Raw genomic sequence first — 12,553 nt, forward strand, 5'->3', positions numbered from 1 at the left:
ACAATTGTCTCTGGCTGCAGTCCCCAGTCCCAGGGGTTCTTTTACCTCTGTGAGCACAGCAGGGACACACAGAGATATATACAAAACACCCAAACACATCAAATAAATCTTTAGGCAGTTTTAGAGAGTTTGCTATCCAGCATACTTTTCTTAGGATGTTGAGGATAGATTCCAGAACATTGTTCACACTAGGTGAATGCTCTACTATTGTGCTCCACATGTAAATTTGTAAAAGAAAAACCAGTGTCAACCAGAAGAGAAGCAAGGAAAGCTTTGTTTTTTGTTGTTGTTAATATTTATTTTCATTTATTTTGTATTATGTGCCTATGTGCTGCTCTGAATCCCTGCAACAGCTCTGCTGCCCTCCCCGTCCCTTCGTTTCTGGTATTTGGTTTGGTTTTGAGACAGTGTCTCTCTGGGTTACCCTGCTGTTTTTGCCTTCCAAATGCTGGGACCAAAGGTGTGTGCGCTACCATACCTGCCTCCCTATTCTTTGTTTTTAGAAAGATTAATGTATTTGTATGTCTCTGTGTGGGCTCATGCTGGTGCCTGTGGAGGGATTTTCTGAAACTACCAGTTGTGAGATACCTTAAGTGAACTGCTAAGCCATCTTCCAGCCCCAAGGGAAGAATTTTTCTTCGGAAAACAAGAGAAACTAAAACTTTGAGATAGTAAGAGAAAAAGGACTGTACCCCACTGTCGGTAGGAAAGAAAAATAAAACTTTTGGAAGCTGTGTAAAAATTACAAAATGAAACTATCTTCAGCATCTTGTTAACAAAAAAAGCATACTTTGGTGTGCAACATTATAAATCCAAATACTGTTCTTCTGTCTTGAAATGGTTTTCTATCTGATGCTGTCTTAGAGTTCCTGGTGGAGAATGTTAGACAGAAATTATTCATGTCTCCAGACCAGGGGAAATAGTTGCACATTGGCTGGTTTTATAGAAACCTATTCCCCTCCATACCAAAGAGAAGCAATCAAGATAAACACAGTGCTTGGCTATGAAGTATGAAGAATATAAAGAAACTATCAAGTAACTACCAAGTCAGCCATAACCCCTTTGGTTTTAAGTTGAACCTATACAAAAAAAGTAAACACCAAATTAAAGAAACAAACCCTGAGCTATACTGTTGACTCCCAGAGTCCACTTTATTGCTTTCTTCCAAAGGGAGAAAATTCATTTTTATTTTTAAAATGTGTTTTTAAGGTTTTGTGGTTTGTTTTGAGTACTGGGAATTGAACTCAGGGTCTTGCCCATGCAAGGCAAGCTCTTTACAACTAACCTAGATCCTGGATCCTGGGCTCTGTAAATAGTCTGATATATATATATATATATATATATATGTATATATATATATATATATATATATATATATCACACACACACATACATAAACAATGTGCTTTTGAAAAACGGTTTAAGATGGTGTATTGGGAGTTGGACTGGTGCTGCTATGTATTCAAATGCTAAATTCTGCCCCTACCCAAATATATACTTCACCCCCAAATCAGCAGGAAGCAATTTTAAGAGAAATACACCCCATTCCCAAGAGGTGGGGTGGATGATTTTTGGTCATTCAGTGGGTGTGAAATGTTTGTCATCATTTAAAAAGAGATGATTACAGTAGTTATGATCTTGGATAGGGAGGATGTGAAATAGGGAGGTGAGATTCAGAGATTTCTTTTTTTCTTTCCTCCATCCTTCTTTCTCTCTTATGTAGTGTTAGAGGGCAAAAGTGTTGATAAGAAAAGGAGAAATAGGGGGTTGGAGATTTAGCTCAGTGGTAGAGTGCTTGCCTAGTAATTGCAAGGCTCTGGGTTTGGTCCTCAGCTCCAAAAAAAAAAAAAAAAAAAGAAAAGAAAAGAAAAGGAGAAATATAGAAATAATAGGAAAAGGGGGTAGATTATGCACTCTACTCCAAAACCAAGGGACATTTTTATAGTCAATAATATCACATTGGTGTAGACCTTTGAATATTGTTACATACTAAGATTTTGTTACATTGGTATAGATCTTTGACTATTGATACATATTGAGGCTATATTTTGCTGGGCTGGTATAGAATTTTGTATATTGATGCAAATTTAAGGTTTACATTACAATTTGTCTTATCTAGGTGGGCAGTTTATATCAATATCAATTGGCTCTGAGTTTACTGTGCGGACATTTTGTGGAGTGAGAATTTACTGATATAAATCTGTTTGATAAATTACAAGCCTCTAGAGTTTTGATTTTACTGGGTTTCAGGGGATTTGTGACTGCTAACCACAGAGGACTGATGGCTGGGAATGTGAGCTGAATCCACACTCGAAAACCTTAAGATGGGCGGTCGCTACCTTGGGCTCGCCATGGAAGCAGCAGGACTGCTGGAGCCAGAGAGTAGCCAGCGCTAGCGTGGGATGGTACATTTTTTATTTCCTATAACAGATGACGTTCAGTGTGGCAGGCAAGAATCCACTAGAAATTTAAGATTCTGCCCCTATAGTTAGAAATTTAGGGGTAGCGCCCATCCCCAGCAGGCCCTGGCCTCAAAACTCCAGTGGCGAACTGTGTAGGTTAGCCCTCCCCCTTAGGACTTGGTGTGGCCCAGATGATAATACCAAAATAACCCAGATGGCATCTGGAGATTTCTGCTCACCTGGAGAAGGCGTGAAAATACTGCAGCAAGTATGTGATAAGCAGTTCCCTCCCTGTGCCCTGACGGAGGACGATCTCATACAGAATCCATATTTCAGCAAGCTGTTGCTTAGTCTCTCCCAGCATGTGGATGAAAGTGGTTTAAGCATCACGCTGGCCAAGGACCAGGCTCAGGAGTGGAGTGAAGTTCGACTTCATAAGACAGCATGGCTGAAGTATGAGATCTTACAGAGAGTTATCTAAGAGCTGATGGTGGAAGTTTCATGAGACCCTTGAACAACAGCTGTTTGTAACTGAGCTGACACAACTCTCTGGTTCTGGGCTGGAGATGGAGATGGCCCCACTGCTAGGGCTAGAGAAGGCCGATCTTCTGGAGCTCATACCTCCCTCACAGGATTCCATATGGATGAAAGCTAGGCACCAGCTGGAGGTTGAGGAACAGCTCAAGAGGAAATGCTTCCCTTGCTCTGCTACCCTGACCCCAGTTCAGGTTCTGATGGAGGCAAGTTAAAAGCAGTGAAGGTGTGGATGCTGATAGAGAGCCTAGTAAGGGAGAAGCAACAGTGCCTGGAGGCCAAGGGCCAGCAGAAGGAGCAGCTGGTGCTGCTGGAGAAGAAGAGAACTACCTACTCCCAGGTGCTTCTCCACTGCCTCCGTTTGCTGCAGAGGCTTCTTCAGGAGCACTGACTGAAGACTCAGTCCAAGTCACATCAATGCCCAATACATGGAGACCAAGTGTAGTGCTGTGATCCTTCAGATGAGGATGGAGGAGCCTAAGATTTTGTCTGACACCTTACGGTGCTGAGAAAGTGGGAGTGCATCACCTCCACTGTTTGGAGGGAGCCATTCCCCTCGAAGAGCAAGACACGGAGAAATCGAGACTGGTCCTGCACACCTATGAGGTCCTGGGAGAAGACTTTGAGAACCTGGTGAAGGAAAAAGCACTGGGCCCTCCAGGAGTTTAGCAAGACCTACTGCTGAGTTGAATGTGGGCAGAACCAGGAAGCATGGATTCTTCATGACCACCTTCTCTTCCTGCTCAATGGACCACCTCCACCACAAGGGAATATGAGGATACTTGCTTAAAACACTGGAATCTTCACAACATCCTTCTGATTTATTTTTCTTGTTTACAGTGACTAGGTCTCTTCTGGAACAGTAGCTCTCAGGCTTATAAAATTCTGTGCATATCTAAAAAATAATTTAACAAATTTAGCTAAAAATTTGAAGGTTTGGTGAGTGGGGCAGAGTCAGGTCACACGATGGCCTAGCCTTGAACCTTGAAACAAAAAAAGAGGGCTCTGAGGTCCCCTGCTGTGAAAAGAGACAAGATGGATGCTCTGAGTCAGAAAGTCCGAAAATGGAAGCTGTCTGTATCCTTAGCAGATGTTAATTGGAGTATGATTTAATTCAAAGGCTGATATAGTTGCTTTTAGGATAGATTCATATGAAGATTTTGTCCGAATCACCTGGGGAATCTTGCCTGCAGTTCAGAACTAGGACAGGAAAATTAGTCGCTGACTCCAAGTGAAGAGCAGGGATAATTGCCTGCTGTAAAAGTCATTAATAGATTGATGTTCGTGGCTCCAGGTGGAGAGCACACAGAGAGACGGTGTAATACAGTCTGCAGGAAACTCTCCGCAGGAACTTAATTTCCTGGCATGACAAATTAAAAAATCCTAAGAATGGGCTCATACAGTATTTAGTTCACTTCGTTTGTTTTGGACTGTTTTCATTTTCAAAATGGGTATGAGTTTTGTGGTTATATTATTCCACCAGGAGAAAAGTTAAGAAAGTTTTTCTGGGGTTGGGGATTTAGCTTAGTGGTAGAGAGCTTGCCTAGCAAGTGCAAAGCCCTGAGTTCAGTCCTCAGCTCCAGAAAAAAAAAAAAAAAAAAAGAAAGAAAGAAAGAAAAGAAAAAGGTTTTCTGGTTACTGGCTCAAGGACATGCTATTTTGGGAGAAAGGTTTTGTCTTTGCATCTTTACAAAAGGTGATTAGTGTCTATACACCTTCCAGAGTTATATGGATCAGTTATGATGAAGGGAGGCTCCCCCCTGAAGTCTAGATTCCAGAGAATCTAGAATGGATATCTTGATGATACTAACATTTTGTTTTGAGACTTATATATTACAGAATATACAGCTTTGGTGAGTCCCATCCTCAGACCTGCTGAACTGACCTGCTTGAACTCCTGATCTCAAGAACGTTCAGCCACCAGATCCAGTCAGGACAGACATCAGATGCTACAACATTTGTTGGTGTGGCAAACAACTCCCCCATTTTTCCTCCCCCTACTCCTCAAAGATATCTCAGTGTCCGTGTACAGCTGGAAATAGTTGTGAAGAGTCATTGCCCCAGTTTCCTAGACTTGGGGGCTGGGAGTGGTTATTCTAAGGCTGTCTTTCTGGGGATTTTAGAAATAGTCATAATTTAACAAGGAGGAATTAGCTAGAATTGATTATGCAGCCATAATCTCATTTGGTAGAAATCCTTATAATTGTTACTAAGTTGAAGTTATAATTTCTCACATTGGTACAGAATTTGTTTTTGATGCAGAATCAAAGTTTTCATTGGTATAAATTTCCTCTATTGTTACAAAAAAAAATTTTAAAATACAAGGCTTGGATCTAGCCCTTCCATAAATGTCATTACAAAGTGACCTGAGATGATTAAGCATATGAGTTAAGGGCAGATAGCTATTTTATTAGAAATAGCTGAGAGTAGCTAACAGACTACTCCATATTACTTTACATAGACAGTTTTCAAAAACATCAGAGATCCACAGAATGGGACATTTAATGTTATTTATTCACTTGTTGAGACAGCTGCTCCTAACAGCTCCTGGTTTGTGGATTCAAAGAAGCATTTGAGCATCTCCACCTCCAGGTGAGGTACATCGTGACTAGGTGGCCACTGGGCAGAAATTGCCTATTTCTCCTACAGACCTGTTCTGTTCTTGAGAGAACACAAGTTACAGGTTAGGACATCTTGATTGTGCCAAGACAGAATAAGGTAGTCCTTAATGATTCCTGTTTCACTAAAGTCTATCAGATTCCTAGGTCAGAATGTTGAAGACTGGATGCCAAGAGCATCTGTGGGAGCAGAGCAGAGGGAAGCGGTGGGCCTGTCGGAGCATTAGGTTTTGAGCTTGAGCCTTTTGAATCCAGGATCTTGAAATGCATGGTGATTCCTGTCCCTTGGACTGTAAGGTTTATTTTGGTAATCTTGGAAACAGTGGGAACAAGACTGAATTAGAATGGGCCTTTGGCTATTATGGACCACTCTGAAGTGTGTGGGCTGCTCAAACCCTCCTGACTTTGCTTTCATCGAATTTGAGGATCCCCAAGATGCTGCTGATGCTGTCGGAGAGCTAGATGGAAGAACAGTATGTGACTGCCAGAGTGTAAGAGTGGAACTGTCAAATGTGGAAAGAAAAGTCGGAATCATGGCCTGCCTCCCTCTTGGGGGTCATCATTACCACAGGAGGAGTCCTCCACCTCAGCGCAGATCCCCAAGAAGGAGAAGCTTTTCCCAAAGCCAGAGCAGGTCACTTTCTAGAGATAGGAGAAGAGAAAGGTCTCTGTCTCGTGAGAGAAATCACAAGCTGTCTCCATCCTTCTCTGCTCTCATAGCCGATCTAGGTCGAATGAAAGGAAATAGAAGACCAGTTTGCAAAAGTGGTGTACAGGAAATAACTTCATTTGACGGGAGTATGCACAGGAAATTAAAGTTTTGTTTGAGACTTCAAAAAACAAAATGTTCCAACTTTCTGACATATTGGGGCTGTATAGGTAGGCAGCTGTGTCTACAACTTGTCGCAGTTCTGGAAGCTGTGTTAGGCTTCCTATATTTTCAAATGATATTAGTCATTCTCATATGGATTTCTGACAGGTTGAAAGACTAGTTATAGTCTCATAGCCATATTTAGCATTGAGAGAACATATTTAATAGGATAGTTTTCAGATAGTATACAAGCTAAATCAGGACATGACATATAAAATTACAAGCCTTTTTAAGTTAGGATAGATGACAGAGTGCTTTATTTAACTGACAAAATGATAGACTGGGTGTTAGGTGTATCTTATGCTTTATTAATTACAGAATGGTAATAGTTATGCTCAATTTATATCTAAGAGAAAACAGCCTTTCAATTGAACAAAAAAGGGGAAATGTAGATTGCTGTCTGTAAGCAGGAAACGGCAGGAGAAAGATAGGGATAGCGCCTGTGATTGGACAGTGGAAAAGGAAGGCGGGCTGAAAGTTTTAGAGATGAGTACAGAGAGACAGAGAAGGAAGGAAGATGGAGGAAGAGAGAAATGATTCAGATTCCACGTGGCTTTAAATGGCCACAGGTAACTGAATATCTTGTAAGGGATACATAATTACAGGACAAGTCTTATCTAGATAGGCAGTTTATATCAATATCAATTGGCTCTGAATTCATTGTGTGGATGTTTTGTGGGGTGAGAATTTACTGATATAAATCTGCTTGATAAATTACAAGTCTCAAGAGTTTTGATTTTACAGGGTTACAGAGGGTGGATGGCTGGGATGGGCGGTCTCTACATTGGGCTAGCCATGGAAGGGGCAGGACTGCTGGGGCCAGAGAGTAGCCAACACTCCCTTGGAATGGTACATTTTTTATTATTTCCCACAACATTATTGTATAATGGTACAAATTTAAGGTTATTTTTGACACACATAATATATATTATGTTTCAACTTTGATTTGAAGCATTGTACCTCACAATTCTCAAAGATACAATGTAAAACTCTAGTCCTTTTAAAGCTGCTATTAAAAACTGAGTAGGATAATTAAGAAATACAAGTTGATAGACAATCACACTCATGGTTATATTAGATTCTAGACTAGTTCATTACAGTAAGATGCTTCCTAGGTTAAACAGATAGTAGGGAGCTAAAAGCAAGCTTTCCAATTCCAGTGTGTTATAGTTAAATGGTCCTCAAAGACCTCAGGGACTTCTGAGTATGGCATCTGGAGATGTTTTTCTTAATTTAAGACCTTTGTGACATTGATACATGTCAGCTCCTGATAGTACCTCGTCGACTTGGAAGAAGATAGGAGACTCAGAAATATCCCATGTGGAGTTGCTTCAAATATAGTAAGTGTTAAGGACTAGGTAAAATATTAAGGCCTCAATGGAATGGTAAGGCCTAAGTAATAGTTACTTGGCTAGTCTGCCACTATAAGGAAACTTTCTCATATGTTTCTGCTATTACTAGAACAATTTCTAATACCAAGATTAATTGCATATTCTGTTGTATTCTGTGCCCTTGAAAACCAATCAGGATAAAAGTCAATAAAACTGTTTTTGTATAGTTACCCACAATAAGCTTGAATCCAAACCAACCACACAACGGCACTTCCTGCACCTGGGTATTAGCCTTTATGGTATAGACTGCCCTTGGGATAGACCTCAATATAAGAGAGACACCTACACTAATATAAGAAACTATTTGGAATACGACTTCTATTTTGAATAGTGATCCAATATAAAGTTTAAGTTCCCAAAACCTCCCTGGAAACTGACATCCTATTTGGTAAAAAGAGACATGTACACGGATAACTGACATCCTGGTTGGCAAGTTACAGGAATATTAGACGAGGCAAGTCCCCTGCCACAGCTGAATACCCCAACCCATGGGAGCAGGATAAATGTACAACAAAGACAGGTTCCTAAGGAAGTCCCTTATCCCTAAATCTTGATTGGTGAAGTAACTTGGAACTGATGTTTGTGGATTTGGGGCTTAAAAACCCTGCAGAGTCTTAACTCAAGGTTATGGTTCAGTTCCCGAATTTGGACGAGGGCCCTGGTTGACCAGTCCTGAGGCAAATGCTCAATAAAAACTATCCCTCTCTGACTGAGATAGTGATTGTGTGGTTTATGAGGCAATTTCTGCACCCCAACAGAAAGCTGCCACTGGGCAAAGACTGTCATTGTTCTGGATACAAACAATACTGTACAAAATAAATGAGCAGGTTAGTCATCTGCTGAACTCTGCCAATATAGGGTATGCAGCCCTTCATAATTCCTGCTTCTCAAAAGGTGTCTCAGATATACTGGGCCAGAAGGAGATGGATGCGCCAACATTATAGAGACAATTCTGGAGGACTGTTCAGGCAGCCAACTGTGTCTGTCATTTCTATAATTTTGGAAGCTGCTTGCTCTGCACTTCCTACATACTCAGGTAATATATATTCCTTCTTAAGTCTCTGATGAAGTTGAAGACTAGATAGTTATAATCTCACAATTAAGCTTAAGTTATTTAGGACTTAAGATGTTTTGGGGTCTAGAAGATATTTTTTGGTCTTAGAAAATATTTTTAGGTTAGTAATATATGATAAAAATGATCTAAATAAAGAACTCTGAAATCATAAAGATAGAATAGATGATATAATGCTTTTCTAAAGTTGTGAGATTAAATGGACTGGACATTATGAATGTAACTCCTACCTAATAATTTTCGTAATTGTTTTATATATATTCCCACTGTATATAGTTGTTTAATGTATCTGAGTACTCTATTTGCATGTATACCTACATGTCAGAAGAGGGCATCAGAACTAATTGTAGATGGTTACTACCTATGGTTACTCAGGATTTCTGGAAAAGCAGCTGGTGCCCTTAACTGCTAAGCCATCTCTCCAGCCCTGAATGTTGTTTTTTATTGTAAGAGAAAGGACCTTTTTTAGACACAAAGGGGGGAATGTTGGGCATTGGTCTGGGGCTGCTATGTATTCAAATGCTAAATACTGGCCCCCAAGATCTGGTTGCCCCCCAATGAGCAGATCCTTATGTACACCAAGTGATGCAATGTAAACTTTACACCCCAATTTAAAACTATTGGTTAAATAAAACTAGCAACAGTCAATTGCTGGGGGAATTAGAAGTAGAGTTTGAGTTATCAAACTTGGAGTCACAGGTAGGAATCGAGAGAGAGAGAAAGAGAGAGAGAGAGAGAGAGAGAGAGAGAGAGAGAGAGAGAGAGAGAGAGAGAACGAACACAGAGGAGAAGACAGAGAACAGGAGGTCTCCATTAATCATGATGGACCAGCAGCACATGACAGAGTGAATGCCTCCCTGGGATGCCAGACTGCTGGAACAGAAATAACCCAGAAAAATTTCAAACTACTATTTGGGGAACACTGTTGGAATAGTAGTCAGACTAGCATTAGCAAATTAGATTAGGGGTAATCCCCTAGTAATCGCACTGAGCCTAATAAGTAAATCATAGTTTGAGTCTCATTCATTTGAAGCTTAAAGTTATCCTGCATCATTTATAGTAACTTACACAGTATCCCTGTATTGCCTCAAATCACAGTCCCCTTGAGTAATCATGAGTGCTGGGGCATACACATAGTGTGCTCCTCTGTCTTTTGGTATTGTTGTTGGATTATTTTTAAAGAATATATATGTATATATGTATATATATGTATATATATAATATATATGTATATGTATATATATATAAAGTATATATATGTATATATATAAAGTATATATATATATATATATATACTTTAGCTGACTTCAGACACACCAGAAGAAGGCATCAGATCCCATTACAGATTGTTGTGAGTCACATGTGATTGCTGGGATTTGAACTCAGGACCTCTTAACCACTGAGCCATTTCTCAGGCCCTGTTGTTGGATTTTTATTGTTGTTTTTGTTGTTTTGTTTGTATGTTTGTTTCTTTGAGACAAAGGCAAGTCTGGCTTCAAACTCCTTTTGTAGAAAAAGCTGGCTCTGAACTCTTAATCCCTCTGCCTTCACCCCCCGGTGCTGGAATTACAAGTATGCACCACTACACCCACCAGAGTTACAGTTGGGTTTGTTTGTTGGTTTGTTTGGTTGCTTCTTGTTCTTTTATTTTGTTTTTATGTTTTGTGTTTGGTTTTGTTTTTTGTTTTTTGTGTGTGGGGGTTGTTTTGTTTTTTTGCTTTGTTTTGTTTGGTCCTGAGTTTTAAGTCAAGGGCCTTGTGCAAACACATGCTCTGCCATTGAAATACACTCCAGCAAACAATTGTTTTCACATATCTTTGAATTTTGTAAAAGTTACTTGCATGCTTCATTACATGGCTACCTACTTTCAACAATATATTTCTACAATTCACATTGAATAATATAACTGGTTTCTCTGCCATATTGCATTCCATTATTTGAGAACATTAAAAAAATTACATAGAGAGATTAATCTACTGAGTAAAGAGCATTTGCTGCTCTTGCAGAGGACCCTGGTTCTGCCAAGTCCTGCATGCCTTGCTAAAGGGAGAGTGTGACATAGTTCCCACTCCTGGAGCAGAGTTAGCAGGGCATGGGCCTCCACAAGTGTTGATGGATGCTAGGCATGAGGCTTGTTTGTATAACAGTGTACATAATTTACTTATGTTTCTCCTTCAGGAGATGTTCTCCCTGACAAGGTTAAAGACTCAATGATAATTAGAAGGAGAATAAGTCCAGAAGGCAAGAGTGTATCTAATGTCCTTAGCAAATGGTAAAGACTGTGACCTTCAGGACAGCCCTTAAAACTGTGGGAAAGAACTCTGAAAACATGAGTTCAAAAATGTATAATTTCTCAACTATGCAAAATATAAAGATACGATATGAACTATATGATACAATATGAATTATATGAGGGGCTTCATGGACCTAAAAGAACAGAGACAGCTATACTATGAGACAGCTTGTCAGAAAGATACTCAGGAAAGAGATACAAAGATTTAGGGATTAGTGATCTCAGAACAGGAGCCACCCAGCTAAATTTATTGTTTGTGCAGGGAGATTCCTGAGTTCAAGGTCAGCCTGGAACAGACCTAGGTTAGGCTCAGGTGTAGTTGGAACTGCTAGATCCCATCCAGCTAGCTTATTGTCTGTGCTTACAAAGGCAGGCAGATCTTGAATTCATTTGCTATATGTATATATATGTGTATATATATATATACATATATATATATATATATTTGCTGTCTTTTCTAAGAATCAAGAGGCTAAGTTCATAAAATGCTGATTCACAGGATAATCAAAAGGGAACTTGGGTAAACAATTAAATTAATATGTAAATAAAAGACCAGGCTGCAAGAAAGAACTATTAGTGAGCAATCACAGCTCTTTTAGAGTTTTTTTCTAGCAGCTTTTCTGGCTTTGGTCAGAAAACCCATGAACTATACAGAGAGCTTTTAGCATTTTTTTCTAGCAAGAGAGAGCTGTCTGGAGATCTCTGGGGAGATGTCTTGAGCAGAACATAGCTATACCCACGATTGACTTGGAGTTGTTTCTTTTACCTCTCCCAAACACCCTTTCCTCAAAAACTCTCCAAGCGAAGGCTAGTCCTTGACAAAGTTCAGTTCTCAGCAGAAGGCTGTCTCAAACCGAGAGCTGCCAAATAGAAAGTCTGGAGCACACTATATAGCCAAAAGCCATCTACAGAGATCTGGCTAGGGAGCCATACTGAGCAGAATACAAGGCTGTCAGCTTGTACCCATGATTGACTTCTAGTCTTTCTTTTTTTTTAAATTAAATAAATTTTTATTGGATATTTATTTATTTATTTATTTACATTTCAAATGTTATCCCCTTTCCTGGTTTCCCATTCATTAAACCCTCTATCCCCTCCCCCTTCTTCTTCTTCTAAGAGGGTGTTCCTCCACCCATCCACGCCCCCTTGACTTTCCCTACCCTGACAGTCCCCTACACTGGGAGATGGGGTGAACCTTTGCAGGACCAAGGGCTTCTCATCCCAGTGGTGCCCAACAAGGCCATCTTCTGCTACATGTGCAGCTGGAGCCATGGGTCTGTCCATGTGTATACTCTTTGGATCATGGTTTAATCCCTGGGAGCTGTGGTTGGTAGGTATTGTTGTTCTTATGGGGTTGCAATTCAGCTCCTTC

At 40.1% G+C, this 12,553-nt stretch overlaps 1 non-coding gene and 2 pseudogenes across 1 annotated transcript; all 3 read left to right on the forward strand.

Annotated features, from left to right (window-relative positions):
• The first annotated feature begins 2,616 nt into the window (after nucleotides 1-2,616).
• Haus4-ps1 (HAUS augmin-like complex, subunit 4, pseudogene 1) lies at nucleotides 2,617-4,435 on the forward strand (annotated as a pseudogene).
• A 1,383-nt stretch (nucleotides 4,436-5,818) lies between these two features.
• Nucleotides 5,819-7,140, forward strand: Srsf3-ps11 (serine and arginine rich splicing factor 3, pseudogene 11; annotated as a pseudogene).
• A 4,619-nt stretch (nucleotides 7,141-11,759) lies between these two features.
• On the forward strand, nucleotides 11,760-11,824 carry LOC120095382 (U7 small nuclear RNA). The gene has a single exon (XR_005490859.1). It is a non-coding gene; the product is annotated as a U7 small nuclear RNA (small nuclear RNA).
• Nucleotides 11,825-12,553: the final 729 nt, after the last annotated feature.

The sequence above is a fragment of the Rattus norvegicus genome, chromosome 10, assembly GCF_036323735.1.
Source record: "Rattus norvegicus strain BN/NHsdMcwi chromosome 10, GRCr8, whole genome shotgun sequence".
Lineage (NCBI taxonomy): Eukaryota > Metazoa > Chordata > Mammalia > Rodentia > Muridae > Rattus > Rattus norvegicus.